General features: G+C 30.4%; 1 long non-coding RNA gene across 1 annotated transcript; it reads right to left on the bottom strand.

The window, feature by feature from the left end:
- Positions 1 to 9,843: 9,843 nt before the first annotated feature.
- LOC114186897 (uncharacterized) lies at positions 9,844 to 10,286 on the bottom strand. The gene is made up of 2 exons (XR_003605168.2): positions 10,178 to 10,286; positions 9,844 to 10,083 (listed from the first exon to the last, which is right to left on the bottom strand). It is a non-coding gene; the product is annotated as an uncharacterized LOC114186897 (long non-coding RNA).
- Positions 10,287 to 22,659: the final 12,373 nt, after the last annotated feature.

The raw sequence follows: 22,659 nt of genomic DNA, 5'->3' as shown, positions 1-22,659 counted from the left end.
GTAAGCCCTCTTTTCTTTTCCAGTTTCATGTAATGGGCCTGGCCCTTCGTAGGCCCAAGGGACAGCCCTTCTGAAGGACACCCTACCCTTACAGCCCCCTCACAGTCTCACATCTTCTCTGTTTCAGAAAGGCAGCAGTTCCCCTCTTCCTCTCCAAACTCCAGCAGGGTGCTCCGCTAGGGCACAACTTCCGTTCGTCTCCGAGCTACCAAACCCCCTTCCTTTCTCCAGGAAAGCTGACCTTTAGAGCTCAGGGTTCGTTCCTTCTCCTCTTTACTCCGTTTAAAACGCATGGTTCGAGTTAGAGTTACGACTCTTAACTTCATTTTGTCCTCTTTTCCTGTTTCAGCTCATTTCTAGAGCTGTAGTACCCCTTAGTTCAGATCGGTTTGCGTTTAGTGATCAATATAGAGGTAAGGGGAGCTAGTTTTTCTTTAGTTTAAAGTTATTGTGGCATGTTTATGTTCTGTTCTATGTGTGGGTGCTTGAATGGTGTTGAAATCGTGAAATAAATGGTTGGCTATGCTCTGGATGTGGCCCTATGTCGTTTTTCTGTCTTGCATGTGTGTTTGGGAGTAGATTTGGGCGGTTTCCGCCACTGCATGTGGGTTGACAGTGGTGAACTCTGCTATTTTCGCCCAAGCGAGCTTGTCTCGCCTAGGCGAGAGTATCAGAGTACTCACTGCCACGAGAACTCGCCTAGGCGACCTGTCCGCGTTCTGAGCGACGCCATGTCTCGCTCAGGCGAGGAGGTCTCGCCTGAGCGAGAAATCGTGAAAAACCCAACGTTGCCCATCTCGCCTGAGCGAGAAATCGTGGAAACCCCACGTTGCCCATCTCGCCTGAGCGAGAAATCGTGGAAACCCCACGTTGCTCATCTCGCCTGAGCGAGAATTCGCTGCGTCAGTAAGACCAGCGTCTCGCCTGAGCGAGTTTGCGAAGGTGTGACATGTTTCTTAACTGTTTGGGTGATTTGTTGTAATTATGGGTTAGACTTTTTCCTCCTAAAATGATGTACGTGATTATACTTGGGTGTTTTGGAATTCTTATGAACGAAATAGGCATGCTTGGCATGAGATTGATCATGAGTTTGTGGCTTCGTGATGCTTTAACATGACAATTGGATGAATGACCAAAAAGAGGTGGGAATTGTATGAGAAACATGATTGTGATGATGAGATAGGCGTAATTCCATGAGTCCCATGGGGAGACTTTATGGTGGCGTGTAGTGTATATATTAAGATAAGGATTCAAGTAAGGATTGCATCCCGAAACTCTAAAGGGTCAGTGAGTCTCAAGTAGAGCAAACTGACCCAAGTGGTGAGAGTAGCGGGAGGCCCTAGTCTTTGGCAGGATAATGGCCTTAGACGCTTAAAGGCTAACCTCGTGAGTGGTAGGGTGAAACCCATTGGCAATGGCTCTGCAGAGCAGTAGAGGCCACCACGAGCGCAGGCATCCGGTGAATCCGATCTTAATATATGTATCCGGATAATTGAGTCATAGTGTCTTGTTTGATTGCCATACCATGAATATTGTGCCTCTGTGTTGTATGCCTGGGAATGTTTATGCATTTATTCCTTTATACTATGATAAGTATTGTATTACACTAGCTTACCCTTGCATTTCTGTTTGTGTTCTGTTGTAATTTCTCTCTTGCGATGATCACCTTCTGGTGGGAGCAGATGGGAGGGAGGTTCGTGATGGATCTGGGAGAAGCAGCGGTGCGGCCTAGACTTCCTGTTTAGAGGTCTTAGGAATAGTCTCAGGGCCAGGAGGCCTTTTGTGTTAGTTGCCTTAGTGGCGACCCTTTTGCAAAGCTGTTGCACTCCTTTAAATTTTCTTTTGCTTAGGACTATGTGGTATGCCTAAGATTCATGTTAAGTATTTCCGGATGACTGTAATAGTTATCTCCTCTACGTTTCATATTCATCTAAGTGCTTCTCGTTATTATATATGTGTGATATTTTATTTAGTAGCGTAATCTATTAAAATGGGATGTCACATATTTTATATTTATCAAATTGTTATTTAGTACTTTTATTTAATATCTATATAAATATAATTTATTTCTTAATATTTAAAATTGGAAAAAAAATATGTTTTCTTTTCTCATCGAATGCTTCATGAAACCACGAATATGAAGATCATATCCACCCTATTGTCATTCCTTTGTATTTGAGTAAAAATTATTTTTTTTTTAAAACAACAAGACCCAACGAAAGAAGCAAATATTAAATTAAAATCCAAAACAATAACTTGTAAAATCCAAATCAAACGTTAGTTTGATTTCATCATCTCCACTTCAGTAACGCTTTTATTTAATACTCATCATTTATTGTTATTTGTCTCTTTTACATTAATTTTATATATATATATATATATATATATATATATATATATATATATATATATGTTTTGTGTACATAATTATTTTATCAATATTATTTTTTAAAGTGACAATTTTTTAAAATTTAATAGTCAATTTGACCATTTTTTTAAATTTAAATATTCTTTTAATTAAAAACTATATAAATAAATAAATAAATTATTTATTATTTTATACTTAAAATAATAATAACAATAATAATTTTATTATTTTTATTATCATAAAAAAATAAAACATGTACATGTGTTTTCACTGATACACTATTAAAAGAATACATTTTTAAGGTCATCCTTTTTATCTTTAAAAAGTTTCAATCGGTTACAAAAATCTTTAGCAAACAAAAGTTTGATTAAAAAAATATGTGGTAGCTAATGTAACGTCCCATTTAATTTAACACGTAAAATTAAAGGAAACGTCACGTGATAAAAGCATAACAACGCAGTCCTGGGGTCCTTAACATTACCCCTATGAAACTAGGCACACCACGATGCCGATAAAGGAAAGCTGAATACGAACACAACGTAGAATGTAGCGTAGAAATACGGAAATAAATACATGGGCCACGGCCCTAAATAAAACATGAGGAAAACTCCAGCCCAGATGGCTAAGCAGCGGTATCACCATTCGCTTGTTGACCCTGAGAACCTCGTCCGACTGCTCCCATCAACCAAGTTGATGATCATCGCAAGGAAAAACGGCCACATACAACACAAACATACAACAAAACGGGTAAGCTAGAGCCAAACAACATATTCCACGTGCAATCCAATATATATATATTCATCATCTCATCCACATGGCAACCAAACATGTTAAGACTCTTCATTCAATACACTACGACTCGACTCGACTCATCCGGATACGTATAACTTGGTCGGATTCAGCGGATGCTTGCACTTGTGTGGGTACCCCTGCTCGAACCTGAGCTGCTCGATCCTGAGCCATGTATTACCAGTGTTGCAATGAATCAAATCTCTCCCACCACAAGGTTAGCCCTTAGTGAGTTTCAGGCCTCCTGCTACTCCCACCACAAGAGTCAGTCCGCTCTAAGTGAGACTAACTGGCTCCTCGGAGTGTCAGGATGCAACCTTACCTTGAATCCTTACCTAGTTATACAGATGGGGCACCACCATAAACACCCACTAGCAGGGGCCATGGAATTACGTCCCGACCACTGAAGCGCGACCCCGGAGGTCTCACCTAGAGACCCCAAGGAATTACACGCTGACACGGACCAACATTCATAAATCAGCAATTAAGAGAATATTAAATCATATTTTTCAATTCCATATCAACCTTTGAAGTTTAATCCTCATATCAATCACATCTCAAATTCATTCATCTGATCATCACCACCCCAATGAGTCTGGGGTCTCATCTCATATTAATCACGTATTCCTTTAGTTCCAACCCATTCATTCATTTCACATGTCAATATCCTACCCAACCCGTCATACGCAATTCATGCATCATGCCAAACATACCTCATGCTCCATTATATACATATCACTCATCATACAATCATACTCAACCAAAATAGATCACTCGGGAACCATCAAACATCCAAAACATAGCACCGTCTCGCCCAGCACCTCGCTCAGGCTGAGGGGTCTCGCTCAGGCGAGACGTGCTCGCTCAGGCGAGCCTCCCTCTCGCCTAGGCGAGAGTACAAAGAAAACAAGGGCATGGCAACACGGGATCTCGCTTAAGCGAGATCCCTCTCGCTTGGGCGAGTTGCCTGCTCGCTCAAAAGTTGAGCGAGCCGCCCGGGCGACGTTTCGCGCAAAAAACTTAGGCGAGCTCCTTGTTTCATCTCGCCTAGGCGAGATTGACTCGCTTGGGCGAGATTTACAGGTCTCGTCACTGTTCTTCACTGTAACAGCCATGAAAACGAACCAAACCACACATGCAAGCCATTTCCACACATCAAAACAACAGATCCAATCATGAAATCAACAACCAACGCAGAAACAGTTCTAAAAAGACTCGAAACTAGAACCCTAGCTTCCCGTACCTGGGGTTCAAGCTAGCAAAACGCTCCGACTCGCCCTCGCTACTGAACGCACGAGTACAACAGCTTCAAGGAAGGAACGGAAGAACTGCAGAGATAGCGAGACAGAAGCACAGTATGAGATACTTGGAACCCTAGCTATGGAGGGGACGAAAAGTACGATAGAGACAAGTATGGGCTAGCCACAGTACGTACCTGGGTAGGAGAAAGCTTCGAACTGGCTCAACGACAGTGGGGGCGGAACCCTAGCAGAAGGTGTGGCGGCTGCGGCTCAAGGTAAGGGCAAAGGTTCTGAAAGCGTAGGGTACCTTAAGTTTTAGGGCAGACTTAAGGGTATATGTGTTGGGCCGACCTTAGGCCCACTTAGGGGCAGCCCAATAACCTTTGGGGCTGAAAACAAACAAAAAAAAGAACAAATAAAAATGGGCCTTACAGCTAACGTCTTAGTCACAGTAGCATCAAATATGTGCCGACCAAAATAGATTGGTAAATATGATCACTAACCAAATTTTATCATTAAAAAAATAATCAATCACTATTTAAATTTCATATTAGCAACAAATGTCGTGTTATGACTATATTGGTCGCAAATAATAACTTACTTCCATCTCTAATTTCAATCACATTTCTTATTGTTTATTGTCATAACTCGTAAAATATGTTTGTTTAAATAAATTTTCTATTCATATAAAAAAGTTATTATTTTAGCTTGTTTCTATTAAAATGTACAAAAATGGGTGAAGAAAGGAGGGATGCTCAAATCAATTTTACAAAATTTTATATTTGACATAAATAAATTTCATTTTCAATTCCTTTTAATTGTCTTTGTAACACCCCTCTTAATCAAGAGGGCCGTGTCAGGTCTGCAGCCCAATACACCCCAACCCCTCGTTCCAAGTGTCCCCCAACTTCGCAAGGCAGGTTGTTGTCAGTCGGGGTCGAACCCCATACCTGACCTTTAACACCCTCTCAACAAGAGAGACATCTTGTTGAGAGGGTGTTAAAGGTCAGGTATGGGGTTCGACCCCGACTGACAACAACCTGCCTTGCGAAGTTGGGGGACACTTGGAACGAGGGGTTGGGGTGTATTAGGCTGCAGACCTGACACGGCCCTCTTGATTAAGAGGGGTGTTACAGTCTTTGCCTTTAAAAAGAAAGATTTAAATGGATTTTTTTTCTCAAAATAATATTTTTTAAAGAAAACTTTCTCGGAACATTATTATTATTTTTTTTCAAATGGAAAAGAAGCGCTTCTGGTTTTTTTACTGTTTTTTTTTGTTTTCTAAAATGGGGATGACAAATAAAAAAAAATAAGAAAACTAAAATGTAAAATTATGGAAAAGTAATTTAAATAATCAATTAAAAGTATCATGTAGAAATTTTAATTACTTCAAGAGAAGGAATAAAATAAAAAGTATAAATTTATTTTATAATATAATTTGAAATGAAATTTGTTATCATTGATTTTTTCAAAATTCAAAATATTATAATTATAATATAAAACATTTATCATAAATAATAATATATAATAATATTATAAAATTTTAAACTAATCTTTTATTTCTCATTCATCTTTTTTCACAAATCATTATAATAATAACAAATTTTATTCTAAATTATATTAGAAAATTAACATCTTTAATTTAATTTTTTTCTAAATAATATCTTTTCTACAAAATCTTCAAATGGTAGATTCATTTGAGAAGTAACATTATAATATATTTCCTATTTTAGAGATTTTCATTTAAAAAAGCATTGTTTATTTTGAAAAAGAAAATTACTCAAATGATATATAATTGACTATGTCCGATCAATATTAAGCTAGGTCCAATATTTCCTGCTCGGTATCACCTCTTAGGAAAGAGAAAAGGTCCAAAGTCAAGTTGGACCCAAAAGAACTTGAAAGAAAACGTGAACATACGTCAACGAATAAAAATGGGTTAAACATGTTTTTACTCACTGAACTTTGATCTAAAATTGGAATTTGTTCATTTCTGAAACTTTGATATATTTTGGTCCCTAAACTTTAAAAATGAATTAATATAATCATTTTAACCCAATTACATTAATTTTTTTATTAATTTTTTTTACGTATCGAACACATCTCATGTTAGTATTGGATTTATTTATACCGTTTGACACATTCCAAATTCAATGCCAATTGGAAAAAGCGTTCGACGTGTCAAAAAAAGTTAACTTAATTGGGTTAAAAGGACTATATTTATTTATTTTTAAAGTTTAGGAATTAAAATTTATCGAAATTTCGGATAGAAACGAATTCCAATTTTAGATCAAAATTTAGGGATTAAAATTGTACTTAACCCGCTAAAAATTGAAGGAGTCATGACCGAAATAAGGGAAAAAATCGTCCAAGGAAAACGGGAAGGGCCAAACAAACAAGGGGATAAAGAAAGAAAGTGAATAGAGAGGAGGGGACATTTTTTGTATCGGTGATAGAGAGAGAAGTTTATAATTGTTTGGGTCGGTTATTTGGTAAGGAGAATAATATCTAAAAACATAATCAATTTTCTATAAAAATAAAAACATAATCAATTTAAGCATTTCTCTTCTCTCTACTTATCATTACATGAATGATGTTTAACCATAATTATTGTTTCGGTTGTAAGGGTCAAATATCTACTTAAAGTATTTTCAAGTTCTTCATGTCCTTGGTCATGTTGTTCATTCGATGTTCATGTTCATCAACCAATAAGAATGTACCAGTTAAATGTGTTTTGATGCAAGTTGTGAATGAAAGATATGTTAAAGCAATAAATATTGTAATTAATGTGAAATAAAAGTTCCAGTAACCATATTATTTTTATATGTATTTATAGTTTTTTCCATTAATCTACTATTAGAATTGGCTTAACCACGACCAAATTATTTTTTAATCTTGATTCTTGACTTGTTTATATTAATTAAACCGCTAAGTGTTTCAACACGATAGTAAAAATTTTGGAAATGTAAGTATTTAATTTTACTTGTCGATAAGACTTTGCAAATTAATTAATAAATTACGTAAATAGAATAAAAATGTATTTAAGCCAACAAAACTATTTTTATAGTATTTGTTGTGGATGGTCCTCATTTTGACAGAATGTTTAAAATGGTGCTCATTTTGACAAAATGTTTAAAATGGTCCTCATTTTTTCGATTCGTGTTTTATTTGGTCCTTTTATGTGACGCCGTCTAAATCAGTAACGGAGCACTGGACAGGTACACGTAACACATTCCAATGCAACGTAATACAAACAGTGCCACTTGTACAGTGCTCCGTTACTGATTTAAACAACGTCACATAAAAGGACCAAATAAAACACGAATTGTGAAAATGATGACCATTTTAAACATTTTGTCAAAATAAGGACCATTTAACACATTCTGTCAAAATGAGGACCATCTGCAACAAACACTACGAAAATGAGGACGAAAAAGGTATTTAAACCTAAATATTACGAGGAGTATTTTTGAACAATTTTTAATTATTTGTAGGAATCATACATTTCTTTATTCGGATGATTAAAATTATTACTAAAAAGGTTAGGAGTTTTCTAGAAATATAAGAGTAACGTGTTCCTTTATTTAAAAGTTTAAGGTAATATAATAAATTTACATTAATTTTTATTTTGTTTTGTCTTAAGTTTTTTAATTTAATTATAAAATTCATGTATATTTATATAATTATAATTTTTATTTATTATTTTTTACATTGGAAAAAAGAAAATATATGTTTTTATATAAAATATTTGATAATATAAGGTATAATTAGTCGTTTAGTACCCAGTTTGGGGGTAGGGTGTTAAATAGGTATCCGGTTTAAAAAAAGTGTCAATTGCATCCCAACTTTTGAAAAAGTGCTTCAATTAGGTCCCTTTCGGATAGAGTTGACTAACGCCGCTGGTCAACATGTCACGTGTCAGTCTCTGATTGTTTTGATTTTTTTTTTAAAATTTTTTAAAATTTTTTAATTTTTTAAAATTTTTTGAAAAAATAAATAAAAATGCCATGTGTCAAGTCCCTGTGTGTGACACGTGGCATTGTCAGTGGCACGTGCCATTGCCAGTGCCACGTGCCATTGCAATGCCACGTGTCAGTGTCACTATCAGATATCATTGTGTTGATTTTGATTTAGTCCCCATATATGTCTTCTTTTTGTTTCAATTTAGTACCTAAGTATGTGTATCTGATTCAATTTTGTCACAATTTTTTTTAATAATTAAAATAATTTTGTAATCCATTTTTTATAAGATTAAAAATAATTAAGTATAAATATTTTTACAAAATTGAGTACTAATATTTATATTGTTCCCCTCAATTTCAGACCAAATTTATTATTTATATAAATGTTATACTAATATTTTTTATTAAAAATGACTTTTTAACATATTACTTTATTAATTACTTTTTTATTAAGTACTCATGTTTTGTTAATTTTTTTTAAATAGAACAATATTGTCTCTTACTAATTTTAAACCAAAATTTCTATTGGTTTGAATGTTAGACTAATTTTTTATATTATTAAAAATGACTTAATAAAATGACTTTTACCACTAAATTTTAATATAAATATCAAATACTTAATTTTTGTTAAACTTTTATACTTAATTACTTTTAATTTTATAAAAAAAAAATTAATTATTAAAAAAATTTGGAACAAAATTGACTCAGATACACGTACTTAGGTACTAAATTGAAACAAAAAAACATATATGGGAACTAAATTGAAATCAACACAATGTCATCTGATAGTGATACTGATACGTGGCACTGACAATGCCACATGTCACACATAGGGACTTGACACGTGACATTTTTATTTTTTTTTTCAAAAAATTAAAAAAAAAAATTTAAAAATTTAAAAAATTTAAAAAACAATCAAAAAAATCATAGACTGACACGTGGCACATTGACTAACGACGTTAGTCAACTCTGTCTGAAAGGGACCTAATTGAAGCACTTTTTCCAAAGTTGGGATGCAATTGACAATTTTTTTAAACCGGGTACCTATTTGATACCCTAGCCCCAAACTGGATACTATACGACTAATTATACCTTATATTATCAAATATTTTATTATAATATTTATTTTTATAAAAAATTATTTAATTGATAATTGAAACAGTTTCGTAATACAAATGAAATGAAACGGAAAATTAATATTCATTAAATATGAAAACAGTGATAAGGATGAATTTTTAAAAATTGTCAAATTTGTTAACCCATTGCCATTATTTTGTTTTGGTGTAAAATTACAGAGAAAGATTTTCAAAACATCTAAAGATTAAATTAAAATCCAAGAGACTGAATCGTATAACGGAGATAAGATACTCTTATTGCATCTTCATCTTATTTCATAAGTTGAGATACTTGATAAGGAGTTAAAAAAAATAAAGCACAAATATACTATAAAAGAGTAATTTTATTTGAAGGATCCAATTCTGATTTATAAGAAATAAGATTGAAATTGTAATTGGAAGAAGATGAAAAACTTAACATGGGTGAGTACACACACATTGTTTTTTGTTGTTACATTCACCACTTGCTAAGAAGCCATATTTCTTGCGACAAAGATTCAAACACTGGTTCATGTCTCCACAATTGTTGTTTAGTATGTCTGTGCAAACCTCAAACAACGTTTTCTCAACCCTTGTTCCCTCTACCATTTTCAAACCTCCTTCATTTTCTGCACAACACAAACCACATTCGATATTCAACCAAGAATTTTGTTCAAAGAAAAACCATAAATCATAAGTTAGTGAATAGAAACTAAAACATACCAATGTTGGTCGAAAGAAATAGCATCACCATGAAAATTGAAGCGACAGCCTTCATTTTAATTTGATTTCAGAGCAATGTACCCTTTCATATCTTTTGATCCGTCTCTACCATATATATAGCATTGGATGTTAAGTTTTTTTTTTTTTTTTAATTAATTTATGTTATAGTATAGTGATCACTTTTTACTCTTCCATACATTAATTTGATTTCATCATCCTCTCTGCAATAACTCTTTTATTTAATATTTATCTCTATTATTATTGTTTCTTTTAATGTGTTGTTTGAGAGTAAATTTACTATTCGTATAGAAAGGGAAAACTATTATTATTTTGCTTTGTTTATATTGAAATACGCGAAATAGAAGTGAAGAAAGAAGATGGTGTTCAATATTTTTGTTTATACACTTATTTTTTTCCTTCTTTTTATTACATTGTATAACCTATAAATTTATATTTATATTTTTTCTTTTACGTATAAATTAAGTGTTGATGCATCTATTTAATGAACATGAATGATTTCTTAATGCTCAAGTTTTCACCCACTACATGCATATTTAAAATAAAAGTGAGACATTTTACAAATTTACCCTTAATTTTATAACTGACACATCAATTTTGTTGTAACTGCTTTTAATTAACTTTGTCTTAAAATAATATTCAAATGAGGTATAAATATTGTATAGGGTTAAATATGTTTTTGTCCCTTCACTTTCAGTGAATTTTGGAATTAGTCCATTTTGAAACTTTGGACCAATTTAGTCCTTCATCTTTCGGAATACATAAATTTAGTCCCTTTAATCAAATTTTGTTAGGTTTATTTGATGTTTTGTACGCATTTTAGGATTGTATTTGAGTTGTTTATACTGTTTGACACATTTTTGCTTTAATGTTAAGTCAAATACTATTGTGAAACACGCTTGAAATGTCAAATAAATTTAACAAAATTTGATTAAAAGGACTAAATCCACGTATTTCAAAAGATGAAGGACTAAATTGGTTAAAAGTTTCAAAATGGACTAATTCCAAAATTCACTGAAAGTTAAGGGACCAAAAACATATTTAACCCTATTGTATAACCAATGATGCACCAATACAATATGACTAGGATGTCATCGGAGCGAGTAGGATACGGGTAATAGCTTCCTCGTACCCTACCCGTTGAATAAATATTTGTCCCGTACCCGTCTATTTTTTTCATATCCGCGAGTATCCACGAGTACACACGGGTATTTGTAAAATTATTTAAAAAATAAATATTTAATCATAAATTCAAATAAAATAAATATTTAATCATAAATTCAAATAAAATAAAATAAAATGCATCAATGTCATAAATTTTAAATAAAGTTCAAATAAACTCAATTTGATACAAGTCCAGATAATTGTAAAAGTAAATATAAAATAACGTTTAACACAATGAAAATTTTTTAATTAGTGCTTTGATCAACAAACCCATTTTCTTTGATTGATTCATGAAAAATAAACAAAATAAACAAATAATAAACCTCAATTGTCATATGTCAAGTATTCTTATTTTGATTTCATCATTTGACAGCAAACATACCATAAACATCATTGTTTGTATAAGGTTTGATGTATATGTCCAATTTCAAAGAAAGGAGAGAGAAGAATGTCAAGGGGGTAAGTTTAGCGGGTACGGGTATCCATGGATATGGATACTATGATACATGTACCCGCCCCGTTAACATGCGGGTATAAAAAATACTTGTACCTGCAGGTAGCGGGTATCCATTTTTAATATTCGTTTTCTACCCATTGCGGGTACGAATTTTTTTGACATCCTTAAATATGACATGTATATTAGATATGATATGTATCCGATATCTCGATACATTTATTTTGAAATATAGGATACACTACATAATATATGCATGTTGAAAAGTATACAATCATTCTTAAACATACAATAAATTTATAATTGTTCTTATGTGAATCCAAATTAAAATTCAACATTTGATTAAAATAATATAATAAAATTAAATATTTAAATGAGACAACATATAGACAAATAATTGAGAACAAAATATGGAGATCATATCAAATTCATGATAAAAAATACACCTAGTGAAACATAGACAAATAAGATCTTTTATGAAAACTATCCTAAATAAATACATGCAACTCATTAGTAGCACTATACATGAGCAACCTCTGATTTAACGCCATTGACCTTAACAACAGTAGCGGATCTTGGTCAAAAGGTTTGAGGGGTCATAATAATATACTCAAATTTTATATATTTAATTATTATTAATAATATAACAAAATTATATATGAATTAGTATTGAAATTCTTGTATGTTTTTCCTTACAAAATTATAGTTTTGAAATTGTATTTGATATGAAACTCATTTTAAATTAATTTTTCTAATTTCATCTCATTCCCTTCACTGGATATTTCCATATTTGAGCACGTTTTCTTATAACAAGTTCCAAAAAATTAATATGAAACATTCGGCTTGTAATTTAAAAGAATTAATATGAAACTTTCCACTTATAATTCTTTGAATTTTAAGAAATGGTTCTCTAATTCAACAATTGAATTCCTAATATAAGTGAAGAATTAAATTTGTATTATTTTTATCTTCAAGGGGTATCTTCCCTTTTATCACTTCACAAAAAAAATGAATCTATTATTTTATTTTTCATCAATATATCTATTTAAAAAAAATTAAGACTAAAAAATAATTCATCAAAATCTAATTAAAAATTGAGAGACTTAATTACTAAAAAATATAATAATCAAGTCACATTTAAGAAATGGTTATGAAAATTAAAAAAATCTTGGAAGGGCATGGCCCCTGCAGACCTTCTAAGATCCACCACTGCTTAACAACAAATGAAATAAATTGATCATTAAAATCAAATATGTGAAATTTTAGCGCAGAAACCATAATCAATTAAAACTTGCTTATTAGAAGTCTTTTTGCTTGGAAGGATTTAATATTAATTTTCTTTGGTGGAATTGTGACATCCTTAAAACTATAAATTACACATCGATTCAATACTCAACAATAATTAATAAATTTTGAATTCCCAAAATAATCACTTAATCCACTTTGTGCTTGTTCCAAATATTATATTTTACAATACTATATTATGTTTTACACAAAACATTATATTTTTGAAATCAATTAGTACATATTATATTTTCTATATTAGAAAGGAAAGAAGTATTATTTAACTGTATTTCTTTCCTTATATACTATCATTTATGTAATTGGAGGAAAGAAGTTATGGATAAGATTTATTTGGACTATTGAGAGGTAGATAAAAAGTGACTCCAATTTGTCCTTTGAGGATACAAGAGCAGGTAGGAAGGTGATAGTAGAATTTCCTGTTCCTTGAATCGTTACTGAATTATTTATTGCATTTGTTTACCATGCATTTCCTGGGAAGACTACTGTAATATCGACAAAGAAGGGGTCAAGCATATTAGGAGCATCCATCTATGATGAGATTATAAAGTTTTGTTTTTCATACACAATCAAAAAATGGGGAAGTGAGACAAATATCACATAACAATACAACATGTCTAAATAAAATAAAAACTCTTTTAAATCCATAAACTTGATGTTTATCATACTTCATATGGTCAACAAGTAACCCAAGAACATCTCATCTTGAGTATACTTACTCGTCTAAATCTCCAAGGTTATACCTCCAACTACAATAATCAAATCGTTATTTATCATAAATTTTATTTTGATATTAAACCATATAATTGTATAAATAAATAATTAAAGGGGACTAGTACATGACTGGAGATAAATATTAATAAATGAGAGTAAGTATAAATTGGATAAATAGAACCAGTGCACAACTGGAGATGAATATAAATAAATAAATAAGAACGAAAAATAAATATAAATTGAAATGAGGTTAGGGACACCTCACTTAAAGTAAATATAAAATAAAAATAATTATGAACAAATAAGAAAATAATAAAAATAACAAGATAAAATGATAGATGTCTCGTTCTCTTACCTAAGACATCCTAAGAGACAAGTGCTCTCCCCCCTCACCTCTTTTTTTTTTTTATACTCACGCATGATTAGATTATTTTTATTTTTATTTTGTTTTGTTATTCTCCATTGACTCTTTTGTTCATTGCTCCTCTCAACCTCTTTCTCCTTTTTCTTTCATCATCTACCTAGGTATTTATAGTGGTAAATCATTGCATTTGGTTTAAATTGAAGTTAATCTCCATCATTTGCTATTTTAGTTTGACATGGATTCCTCGTTCAAAGATTTTTTTTTTTCTTTTCACAGGTGAAAGGATAAAATGGCCATGTTAATGTCTCTAAATCATTAAATGTTACATTATCTTATAACTTTTTCATTTCTTTCTATTTTTAATTTGTATTAGATATAATAATAGTTTTCTAACGCTATTCACCGTTACGTTATATATTTGTTATTGCATTATATATTTTTTATTCAATCCAATGTTATGTTTATCCATTTGCTTTAGAACATATTAGTCCAATCATTTTAAATGTTTGCATTTATTCATTCATACTTTCATATATTTTGTTCTTTTACACATATATATATATATATATATATATATATATATTGTTGGGAATAGTCCAAGTATGAGTAAAAAAGTCTCACATTGGATAGAAAAGACAAAGTTAAACACTATATAAGAATAAAGACCCATAACAACATTGCCTTAAGGTTTTGGTGTAAAAGTGGTGTCTAAGGTCTTATATTTGTAAGACTAATGTCATATAACCATAATATATATATAACCTATTAGTGGTATCAGAGCCAATGGTTCAGAGTGACTAACCACCACAAGGGACTCCCCTAAAAAAAAAAGTCCCACATTGGATAGAAATGAAACATAACCCATATATATATATATATATATATATATATATATATATATATATATATATATATATATATATATATAATTTTGTAGCATAACATTATTATATTGTTATTAATTAATTAGTTTTGATTTCTTATATATTTATAATGATTATATTTATATTTTAGCAATTTCTTATATTAGATACGTTATTATTTCTAATAATAATTTTTTTAATAATTTTAAAATATTTATAATATAATACCAAGTAATTTGAAGTGGCTAATCGTCTATTTTAGTATTAGAATATTTTCTCTCGTGAACCACGTCCATCCATTTAAAAGTTAATTTGAATTCCTTCACAATACGAGTGTTCTTAGATATCAAAGAATTAAGACCTCTCTCAAAATTACTATTATGCAAATCAAATTGTTGTAAATTCTATTTATAATGGGAGTGAGATCCTCCAAAGAAGGCAACCAGTTAAGGAACCAAACTCCACTAACTTATTACCATTACATGTATCTAGATTATTAACATAAGAAGATACATTCACAACACAAATATTATCATAATGAACCACATCAATAGGCTATGACTGAGCAATAAGCGACACCACAATAGATCATGATGACTTCGTTATCATTTTGCTATAAATTTATTCGTAATTTTCACATTTAATGAAATAATATGAATATAGCAACAAAATAATCTAATACAGGAACAAATAATTAATATTTTTTATTAATTAATTATTTTGTTTAAATAAACAATAATATTGAACATTTAACGTAAAAGAGTTGACTTTCAAAAAAATGAAAGTGAGAATTAAGTAGGATTATTAATGTGTGGTGTTTAAAAAGGTAGTGGTTAATATTTTTCATTAATTAATTAATTATTTTCTCTAAATAAACAATAATATTAAACATTTAATGCAAAAGAGTTTACTTCCCAAAAAATGAAAGTGAGAATTAAGTAGGATTATTAATGTGTGGTGTTTAAATATGGTGGAAGAGTGGTGATAATCCATTAAAGATTGTTTAGTTTTGAGAGGTAGAAAAGAAAAGGAGAGAAGATAGTAGGAGAGTGGGTTTGAAGATGATGAATGTAAAGATTAACATAGTTTTGTTGGGAATGATGTGCATTGGTTTGGTTGTGTGCTCAGGTATTGAGAAAATCGATGGAGAGGGGTTTGTCTTTTATCCCCCAAACTTTGAAGGGACTTGTACAAGTAACGAAGAGTGTAACAACAATTGCATTAATATTGCTCACTATCGTATTGGCTTCTGCATTCAAAAGAATTGTTGTTGTAGAGGATAAAACATCTCTCTTTGTTCTTCTTCATTAATAACATAAGCATCTCTTATTATCTCACTGAGTCTCTTCTTTTCTCTCTCCCTCTCTTTATTTTATTTTATCTTATTACAAAGACCATTAGGAGCTGAGTGAAGGGTCTAAGTTTCCAAGGACTTATTTTTAGTGTCCAACTACATGTCCCTATTTCACATTTGGAAAAGTTATATATTTTGATGTAAATTTTCTTCTATTACTTTTCTTTATTTTCTTTCTTTATACTTGTATTTTTTTAAGTTCCTTACATTTATTTTTATTTAAGAAAATCAATGATTTTGTATACAATTACAACTGCTACTAAATTGAATAAATTTCTTTTAAAAAAGTTATGGTTGTGCTTGATAGTTATAACCACAGCTAAATAATGCATAATTTTGTTTTAAAAAATAAACTAGTAGATTGACCGGTGCATACAGACTGTATTTTTTTTATTTGATATATTAAAATAATAAATTAGTGAAAATATTATTAATGAAATGTAATGAAGATTAGGTTATATTATTGTAAATGTTATTATTAAATTAATGAAGTAGTAAATCTAAGTGATACGATAATAATTTCAGTTTTAAATATAATAAATGAAATTGATATCACAATATGATACATTTAATTGATTTTACGAAATAATTATAATAGCTTATGATTTGTGCGTGTATGCACAATTTCTTTTTTCAAATCTTTTTAGAATAATAATATAATTGTTATTATATTAATTTAACCATTAAAAATACTAATAATAATATTAATATAAATTATAAATTATAAATTTTTTAAAAGAATAATCTATAATCATGTATACATATATCACCAAAAAAAAAAAAAACAAGTAATTCTAACTGTGAGTCTGTGACAGACTTTTGAAGTGACAAGGGGGCCATAGAACCTCCCACCCACAATTTTTATATCTATATAAATTTTATGTTATTTTAAATAAATATTTTTAATATATTTTGATATTTTGATATTTGTTATATATCCGTATCTATATGAAAGAAAAGTTAGTTTTTTATTATTCATATTTATTTTTTCATTTTACCTTTTAAATATTTTTTAAAATAAAAATAATTATTTTATTAATATTATCTTTTAAGTGATCATTTGTTTAATTTAACCATTTTTTATTTGATTGTTTTTTTTTAATTTTATAATGAGAAATAATTATAGTAAAATTATAAAATTATATGTATTTAATTTTATAGTTATAATAGTAATAATAATAATAATTTTATTATTTTTATTATTACAAAAAAAGTAAATATAATATTTTTACTAGTTTGTATAAAAAATTTGAAATTACTCTTTTAGTTCACATTTTCGTTCAAAAATATCAAGTTGGTCCTTTAGTCATTTTTAGTCTCAATTTGGTTCTAATTTTTTTAAAAATGATGCAATTTAGTCATTTTTCGTTAAATTTCTTGAATCGGATCATGGTTTTTTCATCAAAATTGAAGTTGTGAATAAGGATGTTTTGTTTTATTAGAGTAATTGACATAATCCTAATGTCAATTTTGATGAAAAATCCTTCCTCCGCGTTTCAAGAATTTTAACAAAATAATCAAATTGCATCAATTTTTTAAAAATCAGGATCAAATTGAGACTATAAAAAATTAAAGGACCAACTTGATATTTTTGGATGAAAAAATGGACAAAAAGAGTAATTCAACCAAAATTTCTGTACCCCCAAGATATTAGTTGAAGATTCGCCACTAAATTCAAATATGATACCGTAGTAAATAAAATTATGATGTATGTCTAACTATAATAATAATAATAATAATAATAATAATAATAATAATAATAATACCATTATAATAATAATATCCCGTAGTAATAAAAAGAACAATAATATAGCAATTACATATATAAAGAGATACACATGTTTTGTGTCCACTTTTTGGTTTTACAATTTTATCATCTTAATTATATTTCTTAAATTTAAATAATTATTCATAATAAAAATTTATTTGTTAGTTTTATCATTTTATTAATTTTAGTAACTATTTTTTTAATTCAAATAACTACACAGATTTAGAGATAAAATAAATAAAAAAAAACAAATAGAAAGCGAAAGTAATTGAGATATATTCCCGTAATAAATAAAAGTAAAATATGTGTCTAATTATAATACTAATAATAACAATAATATTTCAAGTACTTCTTTTCTTATATGAATAATATATAATAATAAAATTAGTATATTACATATTAATATTACTAATAATAGAAATAACTTTACTATTTATGAATATTAATAATACTAATAATAATAATAATAATGTATAATAGTAACATATAATAATAATAACAATATTATTATTATTATAATACTAATATTGTTTATAATTTTACTACTATCACAACAAATAATATTTACAATAATAATATTATTAATAATTACAAATAATAATACTTATAAAAATATTACACATAATAATATTAATTTTAATTGATACCGTAGTTGAAATCATAAATAAATAAAAAAATAAAAACAAATTAACTTTTGTAGGATTTGAACCGAATCTTTTTGTATTAGAGTTGTAAAATGATAAAAAAACTAATTTTTATGACAATTATCAATAAAAGATTATTAATAAAAGACAATGAATAATGTAATAATTTTAGTAATATTTTCTCCTCTTATGTAATAGATCGGGACGGTTCAAATTTTGTTTTTAAAAAGGTTATGTTTTGTTGCCCGTTAAAACTAATTTAACTAATTTAGAGACAATAAAAGTGACGACTATTCTAGAGGTATATGAAAAGAAATCCGATAGTGAAAATGAAAAGGTCTATTTTTTAATAGAGATTTTGAACTAACTAGATAAAATAATTTTTTTGAACTAACTATTTTTTAATAAAGATAATTAATTAATTTGTTCGTTTTTAAATTCGTAAAGCACTTAAGTCATTTGCGTTACTTTTAATTTTTGTTGTTTAATTTTTTTATATAGTTCAAATTAAAAAGAATTTAATACGTTATAAATTGAAATAATTAATATTTCATTACCTAACTGAATAAGAAAATTATTTATAGTAAAATTGTAAAAAGTATATTCAATATGACAATAGTTTTAATTTATTCACATTTATAAAAATAAATGAAAAGTAAATTTATTTCATTTTACAATTAAATAAAATAAAGATAATTTCTCATACTCCAGGTCAACAATAAATGTAAATATTGATATTTTTACCAAAATTTGATTAGATAATTTAAATAAAAAATCAACATCAACTAAAACATAGAGCAAACCATCTTGGAGTAATCATCTAAAGAAAAATGGGTGCCAATTCCACGTCCAATGGAAAAAATCGCCTTCAATTGCCAATATTCGAAAGGAAGATTGTTCTTACGAGGCTAATTTATATCCTGCAAAGTCTTATAGAATGTTACCACAACTTCAAACGGTATGCATTCTCAATCTCCAAAGGTGGTCATCCTTAAACTCCACAAAGGAGAATGTGTCTGCAAAAGACAATCTGATGCCAAAGTCAGTCTAATATGTCATAGGATAATAAGTGCTAATGAATACATAATTAATATACTTTCGCATAGTGGATTATTTTCTAGTGGATTGAGAGTGGGCAGAAATGTTAATTTGGTGACCTATGATAAGTGGAATCAAATTTGAATCAAGGAGTCATTACGTTTTAATCATTGTTTCTTTTTAGTTAATCTGTTTGCTAGCATTTTGTCAATGCTTGAATCTGTCACCCCCCACTTTGTGTTGAATTGTATTTGGAAAGCTTTGGATGAAAACAATGGCCACTAGGAGACAACCTTAGGTTAACTCCTGAGTATTGCATTTATATGTTTTATTTGGTTAGGTACGACCTCGATCACTCATTTTGTCGTTTTCTGCCATGTGGATTTGATAATAGCCTAAGTAGGCATCTAAAAGGCTTTGAATATTGTAGTCGACTATACCATCCACTAATCGGTCAATGCCAAGTAAGGGGTAGGAATCCTTAGGGCACACCTTGTTAAGATCAGTGTAGTCTACACACATGCATAATTTTCTGCTTGCTTTCTTAACTAGCACAAACCCGACTTTTAACAACTTGTCAGGGTCTACCTTGGTATCCTTTCTTATTTCTCATCCAGTTTCCTCTTCTTTTGTGAAATCAGTTTTGCCCCTTTAAAGATGGATAGACTATGTGAAGCTCTCATAGGGTAAACTCGTGGGAGGTCGATTGTTGTCCATGTGAATAAGTCAGCATTAACAATTAAAGCTTGGCCGATGGCTTTTTCTTCTTTTGCATCTATCATAGACCTAATTTTGAGATGTCGTCCCTCTTCTAGTAAGGGAAAGACTCTGGTTTCTCCAACAGGTTTCATTTGTGTATCATTGTTTATCCTCTGGTGGCTACTCTTTCTCTAGAAAAGCCATATACTAGCTTGTCATATGGACCATGACGTCCTCTGGCAACTGAAGTTTCTTATATGTTTTCCAATAGAGTATGTCTAGTGAGCTCCCCTGATCAACTAAGATCTTCTTTACTGAAAAGTTCCTAATTTCCACTATAATAACCATGTGGTTATCTTGATCTAGGTCTTCTCCTTCGAAATTGGAGTCTATAAACATGATTGGAGGCATCCTCTTCATGTACCTCCGTCATATTGCATGTAATGATTGTACTGCTCTCAAGTGCTTCTTCTTGGCTGAGGATGAGGACCCCTTACAAAGCCTTTAGATATGGTATTAATCGTACCCATCAAGATGGGCCTATCGTCTTGATGTCTCTCCTCCTGTTGTGCTGGTTTTTCTCCCCTTTCATACTTGTCCCTATCTTTCCTTTCGTCCCTTTTTCATCATATATGTGATACCCGAATCTACATGGCCCTTTATCTTGCTTAACAAAGGCCATGTATACTAACCCAAGAAAAGTCCTTTGTCCAAGAAAATAATACAAAGAATACAAGAAGATAATTTCTAGTTTCCAATAGTTATAACCTTTCCTATATCTTCCAGTGAAGAGAAAGAAAATTCATAGAATCATTTGCTAAGAAGAGTTGTGTAACATCCCATCCAAATGTTACTTGATACAATTTAAATTCAATTAAAACCTTTCATACACATAGGATACCATCTTATTAAGATAAGAAAAATTTAAAACTCTCCATTCACAATACCTGCCAATTTCATCCAAACAAAAATCCGTGCAAAAATATTTATAAATTAACCTCGATGGTTAATACTATAAAACTTAAACCGTACAAAATTTCCAAAAACTCAAATTAAAAAAATTTCTAAATTCTTTACGAAATTTATCCAAATAAAATCCCAAAGCTCTTCCCCCAACGTATCTCTCTTCATCTAGGCGTCACCAACAACACGTGTATCATCCATTGCTCTCTTATAACACACACATTATACGATCATCACACAAACACAAACACAAGAAAGGGGAGCTAACATCAAACAATTAATCATTATTAATTTACATAATTTCACCCAATAAACATCATAGTCCATAACAAATCCTTACACCAAGAAGGATATCAGTTCAATCATGGACTTGAACACCTGTATGCATACACCATCATGAATATCCTAAGCCAAATTCCGAGTATGCTAACTAACTTCAATAGAAAAATGAATAGTAACTCTGGCACATAAGACTACTCAGGACGCCACTTCCCATTACTCTCGTATTGAGTCCCAACGAAGTATACAACTTCCCATTACTCATATCGTGAACCCTGGTGAAATGTACCATTTTTCCCATTACTCATCTCGTGAGCCCCAGCCAAGTGTACATTCCCATTACTCATATCAAAAGCCCTCAACGAAGTGTAACACTTCCTATTACTCATCTTGTGAGCCCCGACGAAGTTCACATCCAAACAATTGTGTAGAGTTACTCTTCTAACTACTTTCAAAGAGAAACTTATGAATGAAGTCATAACTCAAGTTGACTACTAGAGAATGCTAGAGTGTCTACCTTCCACTAAGCTACACACATTTGACAATTCCAACAACCAATACATATGATCTACTCATTTCAATCATAATGCACACACACACACACACACGCACACACACACACACACACACACACACACACACACACACACACACACCCACACACACACACACACACACACACACACACACACACACACACACACACACACACACACACACACACACACACACACACACACACACACACACACACACACACACACACACACACACACACACACACACACACACACACACACACACACACACACACACACACACACACACACACACACACACACACACACACACACACAC

Source organism: Vigna unguiculata, chromosome 6 (genome assembly GCF_037176805.1).
Source record: "Vigna unguiculata cultivar grain cowpea cultivar isolate G323 ecotype 2 chromosome 6, ASM3717680v1, whole genome shotgun sequence".
Taxonomy (NCBI): Eukaryota; Viridiplantae; Streptophyta; class Magnoliopsida; order Fabales; family Fabaceae; genus Vigna; species Vigna unguiculata.
Note: the sequence above shows the minus strand (reverse complement) of the source record. Positions and strands in the feature narration are given on the sequence as shown.